Source organism: Sinocyclocheilus rhinocerous, unplaced genomic scaffold, assembly GCF_001515625.1.
Source record: "Sinocyclocheilus rhinocerous isolate Xijiao unplaced genomic scaffold, SAMN03320098_v1.1 scaffold1381, whole genome shotgun sequence".
Classification (NCBI taxonomy): Eukaryota; Metazoa; Chordata; class Actinopteri; order Cypriniformes; family Cyprinidae; genus Sinocyclocheilus; species Sinocyclocheilus rhinocerous.
This window is the reverse complement of record NW_015654074.1, coordinates 18,385-39,882: the sequence shown is the minus strand read 5'-3', so window position 1 is coordinate 39,882 and position 21,498 is coordinate 18,385. Positions and strand designations below refer to the sequence as shown.

General features: G+C 41.8%; 1 pseudogene; it reads left to right on the top strand.

Annotated features, from left to right (window-relative positions):
* LOC107716872 (uncharacterized) overlaps nt 1–12,446 on the top strand; it is a 20,173-nt pseudogene extending 7,727 nt beyond the window's left edge.
* Nucleotides 12,447–21,498: the final 9,052 nt, after the last annotated feature.

The following is a 21,498-nucleotide window of genomic DNA, read 5'->3' as shown; positions in this document are numbered from 1 at the left end:
ATGCCAGTGATCGCATTGGCGCCTCCATGTCATGTAGTAAGCGCGCTTTAGCTCTCATACTCCACACAAAAACTGGGATATGCACCTAACAGTGCACATTTATCTAGGTTAAACATTTAAACTAACATTGTGATATGCTTGAAATGCTTTATATCTATAGATTTTATTGTAGGCAAGTCAAGTGTTGATATGAGAAAGCTAAATTGATCCAACATGGTCAACTCACTGTCGGCCACTGGCAGGGTGGTTATCCCTTTAAAAAACAAAAAACAAAATTGAATTTAACAAAACAAAACAAAAAATACTCGTTTTTTTTATTCTAAATTAACTTAATAAAGAAATAAAAATAAATATAAACACTTTGGCATTAAAAACAAAACATAATTATTTTAATGGCTGCAACAGTAGTATAGGCTGTGAAAGGTTTTGATTATGGCATTATATTTAGATCTACTCTTGTCACATAAAAAGGTGCAGTGATGATCATTGCAACTCGAGTTCTGCACTCTAACGAATACTTTGATCAAAGCAAAGCAAAGCAGTTCTGGGTGGTGATCTCTAAGATTGTGGGCAGCGGAGTGGGAGAGGTAGCTCGAACGTGTCTTTACCTGCCCTTAAAGGTAGACACATATCCACCACTAGAGCAAGTAAACAATGAATGAATCAATGATACTGTGAGTAAGGCTAGTACTGGATTTGGGAAATCAATAAAAATAGTGATATCAAGGCACTCTGATTTTTTCGTTGTAGAATATGATTGGGGGCATTTTCACCCATTGTAGAAATTGAAAATGACAGTTTATAAAATTGATTTGAAGATTAAAAGTAAAAGATATAGAATCAAATTGACAGAGCTCCAAACACAAGCACACAGCAGTATTAACTGATTTTTTAAATAATTCAACCAGCAGCTTGTCTCTCCATGTCAGCAAAGGCAGGCTACTGTTTGCACATAGCACTAAGCATTATCAACATGTATTGTGATCAAAAAGAAAACACAGAAACACCAATGACACAAACGTAACACTGAAGGTTTAGACTCAAAAAGCCTAATTCACTGATTTCAAACTATACAAATGACACTTAATGTGGCATTACTAAACAAGGTAAAATCTGAGTGCTACTAACCAAGTGTAGCTCATGTGTAGATAATTTGATATGATATACATTACCAGTCAAAAGTTTGGACACACCTTCTTCCGACGCTAACCAACAATCTCATGTTTGGGAGCAAATTTATAAGAACATATCCATGTACCTTTTTGAAATATTAGTGTAGAGACGGATTTTTCAGTCCCGCTCCTGCCCGCTCCCGCAGAAAAATATCTTATCTGGGCCCGCTCCCGCCCGCAAAAACCCACATAAAAGTAATCTATATAGATTTTCTTTCAGCATATCAAAGCCATTTACATTAAATGGTTCTGTAACATCTCCTAAGATCCACAACATCCCAGCATAAATGCTCCTGATAAAATATTTGTTATTTAGGCTAAGCATCAACATTCACAAACCACTGTTATTTTTAACAGAAAAGCAAGCATGGGCTGCTGCGTGTATGGTTTGGCATGGCAGAATGCGAGCAGTGCTTCCTTTATTATCACTAAAAGCTGACATCTCAGTTCATCGCGATCTCATAAAGTTCTATTATAACACAATGAACATATGCACAATGAATCTTTCACAGTGTCTACACTTCGTGTGTTAAAATGAGATGATTCGTGAGCACACAATTTCAGCACTGCAGTGAGTAAGGATTGGCCACCCCACTCATAGCTGCTACTTCTGTCTCTTTTTTCTTGACAAAAAGTGCATTTATTTAGTCGCAGACCATGTTTACGACCACATCAAAGTGGAGATGTTTCAGACATGCGCTCCCGCTCCACTTCAGCACCAGGGAGAGCACTGGGAGAAACGGTACTGTGCTTGGAGCACGCGCTCTTCAATTGCACGCACTAAAGCGCCGGCGTGCGCTGTAGCCTATATCATTTCATATCAAAGCGTGAAATAAATTACGAGCATCCAATGTCGTGGGTTGTGCAACACATAAATAACAATTTATATGTTTTAGACATTTTATGTTTAGATAATTTCTATTTTGTGGGAGTCCCGCAAATAATTTTATTCTCCGGCATATTGACTATTTCTGTGTGTGTTTGTTGATTGTCAGGTTGTATGGTGACAGAGAAAGGCTGTCGATATGTGTCTTCAGCTCTGAGTTCAAACCCCTCAAACCTGAGAGAGCTGGATCTGAGCTACAATCACCCGGGAGATTCAGGAGTCAAGCTGCTCTCTGAAAAACTGGAGGATCCAAACTGCACACTGGACAAACTCAAGTATGCCAGAAAGAATTGTTCATACTCTTCATTCATTTCATATCAAAGCGTGAAATAAATTACGAGCATCCAATGTCGTGGGCAGTTAAGTCATAAAGTTACCAAAAAGGTGATTAAAGCTGCCTTAAAACTGTGCATGCATGTAATGTGTTATATGTGTCACATTTAAGAACATGTCTCTGAAATGGTTTTCAAAACCGTCCTGGAGCCCAGCACTGTCTCCCTCATCTAACACACTCGATTCAACTCGTCAGCTCATTAGTAGAGACTTTAAGACCTGAAGTGGGTCCGAAAAGGTAAAGAGAGTTGTGAGAAAATATGATGCATGTCAGATCCGCGTCACGTTCAGCAGCGGCAGCTCTTAAAGAAATAGCAGCCAAATAACCTAATAACCAGCTGCTGTGATGTCTGTTAATCAAAAAGGAAAGAAAACAGAGGAAATCCATAACTTTTATAGCTTTAAGGATTCATCTATATTTAATTTAGAATTTAGTGTTTGATAACTTTATTCAATTTCTGTATATTTCTGCTGAAGGGCACAGGTATATATGGCATTTATTTTAATACGTTTATGTGAAGATCATTTTAAGTTCCCTTAAATTAGAAGTTATTTTTTAAAGTCTAATAAATGTTAAAATTGATAACTCTCAATTATACTGTAATGTTGAATGGCTATAGTCAATGGTTAACTATTAGGGGGGAAACATTTTTATAGAGATGTGTATTGGTATCAGTGATACTGGCCTTCAGTCATAAAAAAGTATACTGTATATATTTTATGTTGTTTCTACATAAATTTGAAGATTGAATGTGAAATTATTGCAATATAAAAGTATATTTAAAAACTTTAGGTGGGATTAATTGTGATTAATTTCAGAATTTTTTTGCGATTAATTAGTTAATTGTTTTTAATCGATTGACATATATATACAGTTGTTGCTCAAAAGTTTGCATACCCTGGCAAAAATTGTGAAATTTTGGCATTGATTTTGAATATATGAGTGATAGTGCTAGAGAACGGTCTTTTATTTAAGGATAGTGATCATATGAAGCCATTTATTATCACATAGATGTTTGGCTTCTTTTTAAATAATAATGATAACAGAAAACACCCAAATGGCCCTGATCAAAAGTTTACATACCCTTGAATGTTTTGCCTTGCTATAGACACACAGGGTGACACACACACATTTAAATGGCAATTAAAAGTTAATTTCCCACACCTGTGGCTTTTTAAATTGCTACTAGTGTCGGTCTATAAATGGTCATTGAGTGTGTTAGCTGTCAAACTGATGCACTGAACAGTCTAGAAACTGAGCCATGGGGAGCAGAAAAGAACTATCAAAAGACCTGTGTAACGAGGTAGTGGAACGTTATAAAGAAGGAAAAGGATACAAAAAGGTATCCAGAGCCTTAAAAATGCCTGTCAGTACTGTTCAGTCACTTATTAAGAAGTGTAAAATTTGTGGATCTATTGATACCAAGCCAAGGTCAGGTAGACCAAGAAAGATTTCAGCCACAGCTGCCAGAAGAATTGTTTGGGATACAAAGAAAAACCCACATGTAACCTCAACAGAAATACAGGCTACTCTGGAAAAAGATGGCATGGTTGTTTGTTTCAAGGAGTACAATATGACGGTATTCGAACAAAAATGAGCTGCATGTTCGAGTTGCCGGAAAGAAGCCTTTACTATGCCAATGCCACAAAAAGCTGGTTGCAATATGCCCGACACCTTGACACGCCTCACAGCTTCTGGCACACTGTGATTTGGAGTGACGAGACCAAAATAGAGCTTTATGGTCACAACTATAAGCGCTATGTTTGGAGAGGAGTCAACAAGGCCTATAGTGAAAAGAATACCATCCCCACTGTGCTGGCTCACTGATGTTTTGGGGGTGTGTGAGCTCTAAAGGCACTGGGAATCTTGTAAAAATTGATGGTAAGATGAATGCAGCATATTATCAGAAAATAATGGCAGACAATTTGCATTCTTCTGCACGAAAGCTGGGCATGGGATGCTCTTGGACTTTCTTGACCCTAAGCACAAGGCCAAGTTGACCCTCCAGTGGTTACAGCAGAGAAAGCTGAAGGTTCTGGAGTGGTCATCACAGTCTCCTGACCTTAATATCATTGCGGCACTCTGGGGAGAACTCAAGAGTACTGTTCATGCGAGACGACCAAAGACTTTGCATGACCTGGAGACATTTTGCCGAGAAGAATGGGCAGCTATACCACCTGCAAGAATTCACGGCCTCATAGACAACTATTATAAAAGACTGCATGCTGTCATTGATGCTAAAGGGGGCAATACACAGTATTAAGAACTAAGGGTATGCAGACTTTTGAACAGGGGTCATTTCCTTTTTTCTTTGTTGCCATGTTTTGTTTTCTGATTGTGCGATTCTGTTATAACTTGTAGTTAAATATGAATCCCATAAGAAATAAAAGAAATGTTTTGCCTGATCACTCATGTTTTCTTTAAAAAAAAAAAAAAGGAAAATATATTACCAATTGTCCAAACTTTTGAGCACAACTGTATGTGTATATATATATATATATATATATATATACACACACACACGCACACACAAAGTACTGTGCAAAAGTTTTAGGCCACTAGTATTTTCAGCAGCTAAAAAATGGTTTTAAGATTTTCCAAGATGCTTCAAGAAACCTACCTGCAAAGCTACATGCAAAACTATGCGCAAGTGCACCGAGGGCAAAAGCTGCTTTAAACGCAAAGGATGATCACACCAAATATTGATTTCATTTAGTTAAATAGAATAGAAGTTATCTATTAATGACATTATTTTTGACAGCATCCTCATTTTACAGCATTTTTACACAAGTGCCTAAAACTTTTAAGTGTGCTGAAGCTTTGCAGGAGGTTTCTTGAAGCATCTTGGAGACGTTGGCACAGTTCTTCTGGATTGAGTCTGTCTCAGTTTGTTCTGTTTCTTCATGTCATTCCAGACAGACTGATGATGATCAGATCAGATCTCATCATGAACACAAATCCAACGAGTCTTATTATACCACAAGCAATAGCAATGGAAAATTACTTCTTCAGAACATCATCCTGTGACATTAAAAACCTTGAAATGGAGACATTCTCATATCTCTTACGCATGTTACATTAGTGTACAACAGTTTGTGTCACGGGGCTGACGAGACGTGAGACGTGTGGATCCATCTGCAAGCTTTATTAAAGAGACGTGGTAAACAGGCAGGGTCAAACAATGGCAAACAGGTATATGGCGGGCAAAACACAAGAATAGTCCCAGGGCTAGCGTAGGTCACCGATCGGCAGACGCTTTATTAAAGAGACGTGGTAAACAGGCAGGGTCAAACAATGGCAAACAGGTATATGGCGGGCAAAACACAAGAATAGTCCCAGGGCTAGCGTAGGTCACCGATCGGCAGACGCTTTATTAAAGAGACGTGGTAAACAGGCAGGGTCAAACAATGGCAAACAGGTATATGGCGGGCAAAACACAAGAATAGTCCCAGGGCTAGCGTAGGTCACCGATCGGCAGACGCTTTATTAAAGAGACGTGGTAAACAGGCAGGGTCAAACAATGGCAAACAGGTATATGGCGGGCAAAACACAAGAATAGTCCCAGGGCTAGCGTAGGTCACCGATCGGCAGACGCTTTATTAAAGAGACGTGGTAAACAGGCAGGGTCAAACAATGGCAAACAGGTATATGGCGGGCAAAACACAAGAATAGTCCCAGGGCTAGCGTAGGTCACCGATCGGCAGACGCTTTATTAAAGAGACGTGGTAAACAGGCAGGGTCAAACAATGGCAAACAGGTATATGGCGGGCAAAACACAAGAATAGTCCCAGGGCTAGCGTAGGTCACCGATCGGCAGACGCTTTATTAAAGAGACGTGGTAAACAGGCAGGGTCAAACAATGGCAAACAGGTATATGGCGGGCAAAACACAAGAATAGTCCCAGGGCTAGCGTAGGTCACCGATCGGCAGACGCTTTATTAAAGAGACGTGGTAAACAGGCAGGGTCAAACAATGGCAAACAGGTATATGGCGGGCAAAACACAAGAATAGTCCCAGGGCTAGCGTAGGTCACCGATCGGCAGACGCTTTATTAAAGAGACGTGGTAAACAGGCAGGGTCAAACAATGGCAAACAGGTATATGGCGGGCAAAACACAAGAATAGTCCCAGGGCTAGCGTAGGTCACCGATCGGCAGACGCTTTATTAAAGAGACGTGGTAAACAGGCAGGGTCAAACAATGGCAAACAGGTATATGGCGGGCAAAACACAAGAATAGTCCCAGGGCTAGCGTAGGTCACCGATCGGCAGACGCTTTATTAAAGAGACGTGGTAAACAGGCAGGGTCAAACAATGGCAAACAGGTATATGGCGGGCAAAACACAAGAATAGTCCCAGGGCTAGCGTAGGTCACCGATCGGCAGACGCTTTATTAAAGAGACGTGGTAAACAGGCAGGGTCAAACAATGGCAAACAGGTATATGGCGGGCAAAACACAAGAATAGTCCCAGGGCTAGCGTAGGTCACCGATCGGCAGACGCTTTATTAAAGAGACGTGGTAAACAGGCAGGGTCAAACAATGGCAAACAGGTATATGGCGGGCAAAACACAAGAATAGTCCCAGGGCTAGCGTAGGTCACCGATCGGCAGACGCTTTATTAAAGAGACGTGGTAAACAGGCAGGGTCAAACAATGGCAAACAGGTATATGGCGGGCAAAACACAAGAATAGTCCCAGGGCTAGCGTAGGTCACCGATCGGCAGACGCTTTATTAAAGAGACGTGGTAAACAGGCAGGGTCAAACAATGGCAAACAGGTATATGGCGGGCAAAACACAAGAATAGTCCCAGGGCTAGCGTAGGTCACCGATCGGCAGACGCTTTATTAAAGAGACGTGGTAAACAGGCAGGGTCAAACAATGGCAAACAGGTATATGGCGGGCAAAACACAAGAATAGTCCCAGGGCTAGCGTAGGTCACCGATCGGCAGACGCTTTATTAAAGAGACGTGGTAAACAGGCAGGGTCAAACAATGGCAAACAGGTATATGGCGGGCAAAACACAAGAATAGTCCCAGGGCTAGCGTAGGTCACCGATCGGCAGACGCTTTATTAAAGAGACGTGGTAAACAGGCAGGGTCAAACAATGGCAAACAGGTATATGGCGGGCAAAACACAAGAATAGTCCCAGGGCTAGCGTAGGTCACCGATCGGCAGACGCTTTATTAAAGAGACGTGGTAAACAGGCAGGGTCAAACAATGGCAAACAGGTATATGGCGGGCAAAACACAAGAATAGTCCCAGGGCTAGCGTAGGTCACCGATCGGCAGACGCTTTATTAAAGAGACGTGGTAAACAGGCAGGGTCAAACAATGGCAAACAGGTATATGGCGGGCAAAACACAAGAATAGTCCCAGGGCTAGCGTAGGTCACCGATCGGCAGACGCTTTATTAAAGAGACGTGGTAAACAGGCAGGGTCAAACAATGGCAAACAGGTATATGGCGGGCAAAACACAAGAATAGTCCCAGGGCTAGCGTAGGTCACCGATCGGCAGACGCTTTATTAAAGAGACGTGGTAAACAGGCAGGGTCAAACAATGGCAAACAGGTATATGGCGGGCAAAACACAAGAATAGTCCCAGGGCTAGCGTAGGTCACCGATCGGCAGACGCTTTATTAAAGAGACGTGGTAAACAGGCAGGGTCAAACAATGGCAAACAGGTATATGGCGGGCAAAACACAAGAATAGTCCCAGGGCTAGCGTAGGTCACCGATCGGCAGACGCTTTATTAAAGAGACGTGGTAAACAGGCAGGGTCAAACAATGGCAAACAGGTATATGGCGGGCAAAACACAAGAATAGTCCCAGGGCTAGCGTAGGTCACCGATCGGCAGACGCTTTATTAAAGAGACGTGGTAAACAGGCAGGGTCAAACAATGGCAAACAGGTATATGGCGGGCAAAACACAAGAATAGTCCCAGGGCTAGCGTAGGTCACCGATCGGCAGACGCTTTATTAAAGAGACGTGGTAAACAGGCAGGGTCAAACAATGGCAAACAGGTATATGGCGGGCAAAACACAAGAATAGTCCCAGGGCTAGCGTAGGTCACCGATCGGCAGACGCTTTATTAAAGAGACGTGGTAAACAGGCAGGGTCAAACAATGGCAAACAGGTATATGGCGGGCAAAACACAAGAATAGTCCCAGGGCTAGCGTAGGTCACCGATCGGCAGACGCTTTATTAAAGAGACGTGGTAAACAGGCAGGGTCAAACAATGGCAAACAGGTATATGGCGGGCAAAACACAAGAATAGTCCCAGGGCTAGCGTAGGTCACCGATCGGCAGACGCTTTATTAAAGAGACGTGGTAAACAGGCAGGGTCAAACAATGGCAAACAGGTATATGGCGGGCAAAACACAAGAATAGTCCCAGGGCTAGCGTAGGTCACCGATCGGCAGACGCTTTATTAAAGAGACGTGGTAAACAGGCAGGGTCAAACAATGGCAAACAGGTATATGGCGGGCAAAACACAAGAATAGTCCCAGGGCTAGCGTAGGTCACCGATCGGCAGACGCTTTATTAAAGAGACGTGGTAAACAGGCAGGGTCAAACAATGGCAAACAGGTATATGGCGGGCAAAACACAAGAATAGTCCCAGGGCTAGCGTAGGTCACCGATCGGCAGACGCTTTATTAAAGAGACGTGGTAAACAGGCAGGGTCAAACAATGGCAAACAGGTATATGGCGGGCAAAACACAAGAATAGTCCCAGGGCTAGCGTAGGTCACCGATCGGCAGACGCTTTATTAAAGAGACGTGGTAAACAGGCAGGGTCAAACAATGGCAAACAGGTATATGGCGGGCAAAACACAAGAATAGTCCCAGGGCTAGCGTAGGTCACCGATCGGCAGACAGAATCACAGGGGCGAGACGAGAGGGAAAAATCCAGGAAAACAGGCAAAGATCAAAAACCGCGAAAACAGGCAAGGCAAAACAAGGAAAACACAGAGACTCGGAATGGGGTACGGGCTAAACAATACTCAGCAGAGAATGGTGGTTTGAGTGGGTGTTATATAGTGAGTGAGGTGATAAGCAACAGCTGTGTGCAATGAGTGCAATCAGTGCAGTGTGCAAACCGAGCAATGAATGATGGGATATGTAGTCCGGGGTGCTATGCAACAGTTTGTGTTGTGCGAGAGTCAATGTAATGGAAAGGGTGACCTCTGGTGGTGAATAAACGGAAGTCCATGGACCGAATTCGTGACAGTTTGGTTGCTTGAAAGCAACACACACAGGTTACTCACTAAAAATAATATTAATAAAATATAACTATTTATTTATTTAACATTATTTATTTATAATGCAGCAATAGATTAAGAGCACTAGTTTGAGCCTTGCCTTGGCACAGATTTAGTGATTTCGGTCCCACTTTAAATTAATCATTTAGTACAATGCACTTATTGTGTACATACATGTTTTTACATTGTACTTATATTTGAAAAATATCTGCATGTAATTACATCTGTAATTAATTTCTGTAATTACATTTATAATTACACTGTTGACCCATCCCTTACACCTTAACCCACCCTTAAACCTACCCATACCACCAAACCTGTCCCTAACCTTACCCGTATCCCACCTCAATAGCAGCAGAAGTGTTTTGCAATACAATATGAAGACAATAAGTACATTGTACTTATTTTTGATGTAAGTACATAGTAGTTCAGGCCACTTAATATAAAGTGGGACCGTGATTTCTTTTGCGTTGTCTTGAAATTTGGTGCGAGGTTTAATCAAGCAGTGAGAGACTGAAAGCATGTAAGAGCTGGCAACCTATTCTAGCATGTTTAGAACCTTGCACGTCTGTATAAGAATGTTTTAACTCATTTTTATCTTGATCATCTTGTTTTCATAAACATTGGAAGCCAAAATCATAATTGAAAATATACTAATTTGATTTTGTGTTTGTTTACTGATTGAATGTGACTCTGTGTGTTTTGTAGTATGGATCATGGAGGAGAATCCAGGATTACAGCAGGTCTAACACACACACACACACGCACACACACACACACAGCTTTAGTGATTGTCCTTGTTATAAATGTCTCTTTTCTTGTGTTTAGATGCCTGTTTTCTCACACTGGATCCAACACAACAAACACTGAACTCATTCTGTATGAGAACAGAGAGGTGTGAGAGAGGATCAGCCATATCCTGATCATCCAGACAGATTTGATGAGTGTCAGCAGGTGTTGTGTTGAGAGAGTGTGTGTGGACGCTGTTACTGGGAAATTGAATGGAGTGGAGATAGAGGTGTGTATATATAAGTGTCATATAAGAGCATCAGCAGGAAAGGAAACAGAGATGAGTGTGTGTTTGGAAATAATAATCAGTCCTGGAGTTTGTTCTGCTCTCCCTATAGTTACTCATTCATACACAATAACATAGTGACTGATCTCACTGTAGAGTCAATCAGCAGTAGAATAGGAGTGTTTGTGGATCACAGTGCAGGAACTCTGTCCTTCTACAGCATCTCTGACACATTGAGCCTCATCCACACAGTCCAGACCACATTCACTCAGCCGCTCTATCCTGGGTTTTGGGTTTGGCCTGGATCAGTGAAACTGTTGATGAATCAGAATAGACTGACGAGAGATTGGAATGCTTTCAGCTGCATGATAAATCAATAAAAGTGAGACGTTATAGAGTCTCTTCTTTTCTCTTCATGACATTAATACTGCAGCTGAATTTCTGTCACTGAAATAACATGTCAGAATAAATGTTTGTAATAAATCCCCATATAGATTTATTTTATCAGGGTGTGTGTGCGTCCTGCTGAGTGACGATGGGTTTCTGTACTCTTCTCAACTTACATTTGTGTTTTTATTGTAATGTCACATCATTTATATTATTACTATGACAATTACCTTTCAGTTGAAAAGTAACTTTAACCATCATGACTCATTAATGACGTGTAACTCATATTTTATAATTAATGTGATTTTTTTCCTCAGAAAAAAAAAAAAGACAAATCGACTTGATTTTAATTGATGATAAATATGTGAAATGTCTGAATGCTGTATGAATCATGAATATAATCTATTCCTCACAAGACAAATAAAAATATGACATTAGATAAAATATGACATTAATCATGGCATTTAATGAAATATATTTATTGTAACCACAGTAAATCCATATTCAATTATAGGATCTCCTTCAAGCTTTTACGGACGGCATGACAACAGAGAAGGGGATCCAAGTGCAAGCTTTATTGAAGAGCATAGTCAAAACAGGCAGGGTCTAACACCAGCAAACAATAATATCCAAAGGCAAGACAAAAGAGTAATCCAAGAAACAGACAATGGTCAGGGAAGGCAGCAATAGATTATAAACCAGGGAAACAATCCAAAGTCAAAAAACACAAAGGCAAGACAACAGGAAAGCACAGGAGACAAGAATACACTTTGAAATGTCCGCTAATCGCAAAACAAGTGTGAATTGTGAAGATTGTGAAAGTGTGAAAAAGTGTGCAGCGTAAATAGTCCCACTGATAGGAAACAGGTGAGTCTGTAATCAGTTCCAGAGAAGAGGGATATGGGATATAGAGTCTAGGATTGAGTGGCAAAGGAATAGGATGGAGTGCCCTCTGGTGGCTGTTAAGGGTACTCCAGCTGGTGATCGTGACATAGCCCTTCTCCTAAGGAGCGCCTTCCAGATGCTCCTAACATGGCTAGAGAAGTTCAGGAGGGACGTGGAGTGGAGGCAGAACAGGGGCAGCAAGTGGAAAGGTCCATGGAGTGGAAGATGGCCTGGAGACTGAGGCAGAGCCGGCGGAGCAGGGAGCCAAGACGAAGCAGGCAGGGCAGGAAGCCTGGGCAGAGCTGAAGACCACTACAGCTGAGCAGATGGGACCGAAGATTGCCACGGTGGAGATTATGACCACCTCAGCTGAGCAGACAGGACTGAAGATCCTCGCGGTGGAGATGATGACTCCCAGGGTGGAGCTGAAGGCCACTTCAGAGGAGCTGATGGTGCAGGGAACCACCAAGGCGGATCAGGCGGGACAGGAATGGAGAGCACAGAGAGGTTAACAACGGCCTCTGCTGCCATAACAGGACAGGCTGAGAGCTCAGGGATGGCCTCCTTGGTCATGACAGGACAGGCAGAGAGTTCAGAGACAACCTACTTGGTCGTTACAGAACAAATGGAGGGTTCAGAAGTGGGTGCCACCGCCTTGAGAGGAGCTGAAGTGGATGCCGCCACCTCGGGGGGACCTTGTCCCTTAGTTAAATAAAGGGTACAGCACCCAGGTTCACATTGCTAAGCCACTAGTTAAATAAGTCCTGGTAGGGATGCATACGTATATCCTCACAGAAACTGATATACAATGTTACAGAATCTGTGAGGTCATCCAGGGGTGTGTTTCCCGTACAACGACATAGCTTGTTGCTTAACCACCATAGTACAATGCAACATTGAAGAAACTAACTAACTAGTCATGACTGTTTCCCGAAATCATGGTACCTGTGTCACAGATCCATCGTTTGAACCACGTTGGTTTGAGCTGTTGTTATGACGTTCTTCTTTTTCTTCAATCTAATAACAGACTGGTGCCATGGGCACATACCGCCACCTACTGTAAACTGGTTTTCTTTCCTCTTTTTTTGGCTGTCATTCAATATGCTTTCATAGTGACGTTACATAGGAGTGGAGAAATAACGTCAATAATGCAACATTCATTCTTTGCACAATAAAATATAGGCTATACATATAAACACACAGAGTTCAAATGTGCTCTTTTCTGATCCCAAAGTCTATAATTATTAATTTACCAATTACATATAAATACCATTTTTAATTTCTTATTGGATATTGATAAATCACCACAATTAAAATAAAAAGAAATGATGTGCTTTGAAAAGACAGCGATTGATCTAATGTTGTGCACACCTGTTGCTTATTTTGCTCAAGATCATTTCCTATTTAAGTCCCCTTGCCATACAGCCATGTGTTAATGAGAGGTGACAAAATGAAACGAAAACCGCAATTTTCAAAGAAAAAACTTACAGTTCTTTTGGAGGAGGTGGAAAATAATAAAATCAAGCTTTATATAACAGATAGTTCCGGTCCTTGATTCTGATTGGTTGAGCTGCGTTCGAAGCTGTTGTAAATTACTCTACAAACACACACCTTTGTGTACGTTTGTCTGTTGCTCGGCAACCACTTTGTTGCAACCACAACTGTTTCTGAGGAGCTACATTGTTTGGTGGAAGAATACTGTTTTTATTAATATCATTACACTTTATTTGCTCTGTTTCATTTTGTGAAACCTTACTACGTATATGGAATAACCGTTTTATAAAAGCAATAAGCCCCGTGAAGCCATGGTTTACTTTAATTCTTAAAGCTGAAAAACAGCATTACAAATTCGAACAAAAAGAAAATCTGGGCAGAAATCACCACGGAAAAAAAAAAAAGATTCTGGCTATGGGAATAAGCAATGCCCAGAAGAAGTGAGGAATAAATGGAGGGACTTTGCAAGTGTGACAAAACAGAGGGCTGTGGCATTGTAAAAGGGAAGCAAAAAAGACTGGTGGAGGTATCAATTCAGTTCCTCCTCTGACTGCAAAGGAAGATAAAGTTTTGGCCATTCTGGGGCCTGAGGCATTGGAAGGGATCCTTGGAGGCATAGATGCATGTGCATCAACCAGGCCTTTCAACATCTGGACTCCTCTGTCTGGCTCTCCATAATCAGGCCTCCTCCGTTCTGTCCCTCCAACATCAGGCCAGCATCAGGCCTCCTCCAGTCTGTCCCTCAAGCATCAGCAATGGGTCCTGGGCTATTGCTCCCTTCCCCTGACTCACCTCAGTCTGAGGCCTCTTCATGTGCTGAGCAACATCCTCCTGACATTCCAGAACACCAGCCATTAATCTCATGCCAAAGGAGAAACAGGGGATGTTGTGGCTGCAGTGAAAAGCTGCTTCAGTTAGAAAAGAGGAAAATAGCTGAACTCCAGGGAATCAGGAAATAATTGAGAGCCCCGAGGGAGCAGCAAGACCGACATCATCAGGAAGTAATGGCCTACAGGAGGGCTAAATTAGAACTATGGCATTACAGGCCAGCAAGCCCTCTTTAACTGTGTTTTTACCAAACAACAGTAAGTGCAAACTACATTATTCATTACTCAATATGTAAAATCAAATCATGTGTGGCTGACAGCTTTGTTACCTTTACAGATCCACAGATGTAACACTCTACAGCTTTTTTTTTTCTTCTTTTTTTGGAATACATTGTTGTCCACCATGCCTCCCAAAATCCAACCCCTCGTCCTTGTCATGGGAGGTGGAAACAGACTGGGTCTGGCAAATGGGGCTCTGGTGAAGCTGTGTGGGTTTTCAGTGATAAAGCAGTTCAAAGCCTTCATCAGTTGAATTGAAAAACAAAATAAAATATCCTATTTTATGACCAAACTCTTTTGTTATATGTACTTTAAGTGCTTTTCTAATACATTTGGCATTCATACAGTAGTTTAACATGTGGAAAAGTAACTTGACTCATCAAAGTAGTACATTAACGCTATCAAAATGCAGGCAATTGCTGAGTGAAGCTGAAGCATTTTCACCATGCCTTGTCATCCCTCATTAAATACCTGAAAAATGTGACTAAGCCTAATTATGAAGCATACATATGGAATGGAATTCAAACTTTTATTTTGAAGTGGTGAGCCACCATCACATACACTAAAACCATAACTTGTCTATATTTCTCAATTTACAATATTATATCAATGACAATATAAGCCAAACATGGCACAAAACACTCTAAGTTCTCAGATCATTTTTAAGACAGGCATGAAAACTATGGAAAAACAGCATGACATTGACAACAGTCTATTTTAAAACAAAAAATTGAGTAATTTAGTAATGCTGAACCTTATTACTATAACAAATCATGGATGGATCACTTGTTTAGGTAGTTAATTTAGATTGATTATTAGCTAAGGCATTTCTGTCATCTCCCTGGTGCATCAACAGCAGATCTCTCCTAATAAAAACAGCATGCATATGTGTTTCAAGTGCTCAGCAATGGTAGCTTTACAAATAATTCTACAGCTTGAGCATAGAAGGCGGCGCAGAAGTCAGACAGTCTACATAAATGCCTACATAAAGACACATTTTACCCTCCTTGATAAATCTTAATCTTAATCTTAAGAAAATTCCGGATTCCAAATAAGGATGTCACGATACCAAAAATCTAGTAGTCAGTACTGATACCACTAACAGTACACGATACTCCATACCAAGTTGATACCATGGGGAAAAAAATTTACATTAATACTTTAACATTAACTCCTTCATTTGAACCTTTTAACATTACAAAAACACAACATTAGTGGCACTTGCCCTTCAAATAATAAATCAAATGAAACAGTTTAACATAAAAAAAATGATGTGCAATCAATGCAGTCAGCTTTTTCCCCCCATTTTTTAAAAAGAGATTTTAGTTATCAGACATGCTGTCTGACAATGACTAATAAAACAGTAGTGGCCACAGGTGCTAAGGTGCACTCATAAACATGCACACGCACACACATGCACACACATGCACGCACGTGCACACACACCTATACTCTAAATGCAAGCATTATCTTAAATTCACTGACATACTGGCAGGCTGAAAATATTTTTTAAAACTATTAACATAAGCAATTATTTAAACCAGTAATATAAGCCAATAATGTTAATAAGGATAATCCGTGGATGGATACACAACGAATGAACAAGCTGTAAGCTGTCAGACAGTCAGTAACTTTATGTGTGTGTGTGATCATGCGCAGCGTTCATGCTTTCAGAGCAGCACGCTCATTCTTCCATATTTGACTCTTATGTGGTGTTCAAGTCCTCCTGGGATGTTCATACTTACTGTCACGGAATCACTCAGGGAAAACACTGAAGATCCAAGTGCAGTTTAATCCAAGAAACAAAGATCCAAAACAGGGCAACAGGCAGAAACAAAGGCAAAAAGCAATCCAACACAGAGCAACAGAAAACAATACTTCAGCAAACAAGGACTAATAGAACATGGTATATATAGGGGAACTAACAAGTCTAATGACATATAGCTGGAAACAATGAAGACCTGATAGACAGAGCAAAGGGTGATGGGAAATGAAGTCCACAAGCAATAAACAATGACCCGTGAGGAGTGCCCACTTGTGGCTGTCATGGGCACTCCAGCAGATGGCTGTGACATGACCCCCGCTTTAAGGAGCGGATTCCAGATGCTCCAATAAAAGTCAAAGAAATCCAGGAGGGAGGGATGGCGGGCCATGCCCGTGTAGTGGAAGAGGGCCTGGAGACAGAGGTAGACCAGGGTGCCAGGGTGGAGCAGGAGGCCAGGGCGGGGCCGGCAGGACGAACCAGCGAGGCTCCGGCCAAACAGGAACCCCGGCGGATGGCTAGGGCAGGGACAGACCAGCGAGGCAGACTCGTAGACAGGAGTGAACTCTGGAATGCACTTGTAGACTTGAGTGGACTCTGCAGTGGACTCCTGGACTGGAACAGACTTAGGAGCAAACTCATAGATCAAAACTGACTCTGGAGCAGACTAATGGGCTGGAGCAGGTTCTGGAGCATATTTAAGGACTGGACTGGGCTCTGGAGTGGACTCTGAGGGATCCCGGACTGAAGCGGTCTCTGGAGTGGACTCTGAGGGCTCCCGGACTGAAGCGGGCTCTGGAGTGGTCTCTGAGGGATCCCGTACTGGAGCAGACTCCGGAGTGGACTCTGAGGGCTCCCGGACTGGAGCGTGTTCTGAGGGAAGGTTCCTGGGACAAAAAAGCAGTAAGCTTAAGTGGGGCCAGCAAAGCAGATTGCTAAGGTGGGGCTGCAGGGCAAGGAGCTTGGTTGGAGCCTGCAAAGCAAAGAGCCTGGGTGGAGTCGACAGGGCAAGGATCATGGGTGGGACAAGGAGAGCGGACTGCTCACTAATATCTGGGACCACCAGAGTCAGGTCCTCCAGGACCACCGGACTTGGGACCACCAGAGTCGGGTCCTCCAGGACCACAGACTAGGGACCACCAAAGTCGGGTCCTCCAGGACCACCAGGCTTGGGATCATTGCCGAGATGCCAGCTGCTCTGGCCGAAATCAGTGGTGGGTCTGCCAAACTTGAGATCAGCCCCAAGTGTCTTTTAAATGCCGAGTGACTTGAGTGTTCAAGTGCAAAATTCACGATGACCGGGAACACAGGAGTGGCATCCATGACGGCTAAAGACTGTGCCGTGACATCCATGATGACTGGAGGTTCTGGAGTGGTGGCCATCTTGTGAAAAGACTCTGGGCTGGTGGCCATCTTGTGAAGGGGCTCTGGAACAGCCTCCACAAGAGCTGACTCTGGAACTACTGGTGGGGACTTCCTACTGCCCTCCTTCTCGACCTCCGCTTGGTCCTGGGCTTGACTAGATGAGGGAGGTGGGGATGGAACAGCCCCTGTAGGTGAGCTGCAAGTACCTGAAAAAAGTTCCAGAAATCCAATGACTTCACCAGTTCAATCTTTCAGTGCGGTAAGGGTTCATCCAGCCCTAAGTTAAAAATGTATTTAACGTCCGCACCCTGACATCCCAGCCTCTCCACCGTACTCCAGAATTTTTGGGTGAAGGCCTGCACCTCCATTCCCTTTTGGCGAAGTCCCTCTAGACCTTGAAGCCGGACTTGTCCTTCAGGGAGCAGAATCTTGTCCCTCATACTGCTGGATCAATAATGGTTGAAGTATTCGGTCACGGAATCACTCGGGGAAAAGATTGAAGATACAAGTGCAGTTTAATCCAAGAAAAAAAGATCCAAAACAGTGCAACAGGCAGAAAACAAAGGCAAAAAGCAATCCAAAACAAAGCAAGAGAAAAATATATAGTTTAGTAATGAAATTCTAGATGGCGCAGGCTGATGGATTGTTAACGTAACTGATGATATTCAGAGAGTTAAACGACTTGGCACAAGATGATTGGTTCATGCTGCCTATGCGGCCAATGAGCTTACTGCCTTGCATTTATATGGCTGGCTAGCATTCACTAGAGATTCCTGCAGCACGCTTTCAGAGTTTCTCTGAAACCCCCCACCTTCCCCAGCTCCACCTGTATAGATCTGCTACGGGTTATTTTATATGCTATTTGTGCAGCAGCAGTATGTCTTAAATACTCACGGCACCGTATCGCCATATGCATTGGCAGTAGCAAGTTCCTGTACTTGCTTGCAGCAGCAGCAATAATCTACAACTACAGCAATAACCAACAGCAGCAGCAGCGTAGCAGATCTATTCCGCCATGACCAAATACATTAACATTGTCATATCCATCACCATGTTAAAATCTTCCGAGAGTTGTCATGATTAAACAATCCTTAAGCAAACATGGGCTAATAGAACATGATATATACATGTATATAGGGGAACTAACAAGACTAGTGACACACAGCTGGAAACAATGAGACCTGATAGACAGAACAAAGGGTGATAGGAAATGAAGTCCACAAGCAATAAACAATGACCAACAATGACCACAAGAGGGCACTCCAGGGAGGAGTGCCCTCTTGTGGCTGTCATGGGCACTCCAGCAGATGGCTGTCACACTTACGGGGAGACAAATCTTATTTACGATGTCAGGTGCGTTTAAATCACTTTGGTTGGAGCAAGATGGCGATTTAACTTTTCTACATAAAATTCAATGATTGTTTTTAAAACTCTACATCCACAATTGTGCATCATTGTGTTTTCGCTTTTTTTTTGTTTTTATTGAATTTATTAAGGTGATTTAAACTGAATCATACATTCTATGATAATTATACAATAATATAATATTTTGAATATGTAACATATAGTTTTATTGTACATTGCAAAAAATAATTTTATTCATTTCTCAACTCAACTCAGCTCAACTTTTATTTATAAAGCACTTTCAAAACTATTAAAATGGACCAAAGTGCTGTCCATAAATAATAAATAATACTAAAATTCATGCAAACATAAAATAACAACAAGACATAACATCAAGACATAACATCAAAATAAACATGCAGCCAATCCCTCACCAAATTTACCGTCAATACAGACACTGCATATCAATAGACTTTGGCTGCGTCCATTGCATCTGACATGTTTTTTCACTGACACGCCCCCAACTCGGAAACTCGGGGCTTAAAGAAGATTTCGAGTTTCCCACTCATAATAACGACTTTGTGGTGGTGTTCAAATGTGTTCAACTCGTAAATAGGATGTATCCGACATGACTTGAATGCACCATTAGCACCTTTTTTGTCAACGAGTTGAGGAGGAGCTGAACTTGTAGCCATCTTCCAGGTTCTTTTGTGTGCTTGTAGGTGTTTTTTCTTCTTCTTTACCCTTTGAGGACCGACTGACACATTTCCAGGCGTATGCTCTGCCTGCCTCCGTCAGTTCTGGAAGAATTGCAGCCTCGCTAGTGGCTACATTCGGTACCATCGGTACTTACGATACTGAAGAAAAAAAGTACCGGCAGGATTTTAAAATGCTTATACCAACTTGGTACCGTAGTATCGGTTCTTGTGACATCCATTCTTCCAAGGAACAAGATCCTTGAATTACTTCAGATTGTGAAACCACACCTTTATAGGGCAAGACGAAACTTTATAGGGCACAAGAAGAAACTATGCCTTAAGTCCAGTGATGCAGTTGTTAGCTTTACTGTGTTATTATGTTGTAGGTGGTGGGTGATGGCCTAGGGCTCAGCAAGTCTTCAGTCAGCAAAACTGTGACAGCAGTAACACCTTTGCTTTTAAAGATTATGAAGAACATCCTGATTTTCCCCAAAACCCGAGAAGAAATCCAGCAGGCCAATCGGCAGTTTTACAGTATTGCCAGCATCCCCAGAGTGATTGGCATCATCGATGGCACCCTTATCTCAGTGGATAGCCCTGTTGTAAATGAGCCATTATACATTTGCAGGAAGGGCTATCCAGCTATTAACTCTTTCCCCACCAGCATTTTTGAAAAAGGTTGCCAGCCATCGGCAGTGATTTTGATGATTTTCACTAAAATTTGATGGCCTCCAGTATATTTTGCTGTATGAATATTTGAATATACAATACAACAAAATATAGATCAGAGCCTCTTCTTTTAAACAAAAAAAAAAATCTGTTTTATTCTAGCTTAAAGCATTCTTTTTTATCAACACTTGAATATCGGTAGGTTTCATAAAAACTGCATAATTTTGATCAAAAAGGTGAGAAAATCAAATTTTTATCAAAAACTACATCTGGATAATATTCAGTACGATTATCAAAGCATAAATCCAGTAAATCACTTCCATCAACACCTCCACAGCTTGCACAGACATATACCACTTTCCAGTGGTGGACAGTAACGGAGTAGTTTTCTCTCAGGTACTTCGCAGTGTAAGCTTCACAGTGAACATTACTACATCACTCTCGTCAACGTAGTCCATATCAACAACAAAAATATATCTCAACTCCATATAGTGGTTATTTTGGGAAAATCCCAGGTATTTTGAGCAGTAGGATTATAAAAAATATGTGCTAATATAAAATTAAATTAAGTAGCCTATATAAAATTGCAAAATAAATCTATCAGTACTTTTTTACTTAAGTACATAAAAAATCGAGTACTTTTGTACTTTCACTCGAGTAAAATTTAAAAAGGAGTACTTTTACTTTTACTGGAGTAATATACTTCAATGAGTAATGTACTTCGTCCACCACTGCCACTTTCTGGATCAACATTTTACTCTATTACATTATGCAGTTTTCATTTATATGCTATCTATTGCTGATGATCGCATTATTTTTCATATGCATCTGTTTACAAAAAGATCGCTCGTTTCTCCGTCCTGTTCATGTGTGTTTTTGTTTGGGAGGTTTTGTACTCGTTCAGAAGATGCGTAACAGCGCCCCCGAGTGTATAACAGTGAAAACACGGAAAGCCATAAAAACTCGTCTTTGGCAGGGAAGCGTTTTCTTGTAAAAGACGAAATAACTCGTCAATGATGGGGAAAGAGTTCATGTTTAAATACTGTGCGATCACCAGGGGATGTTTACTGAAATTGTGGCAAAATGGCCTGGAAGCACACATGACTCTTTTGTATGGGCCAATTCT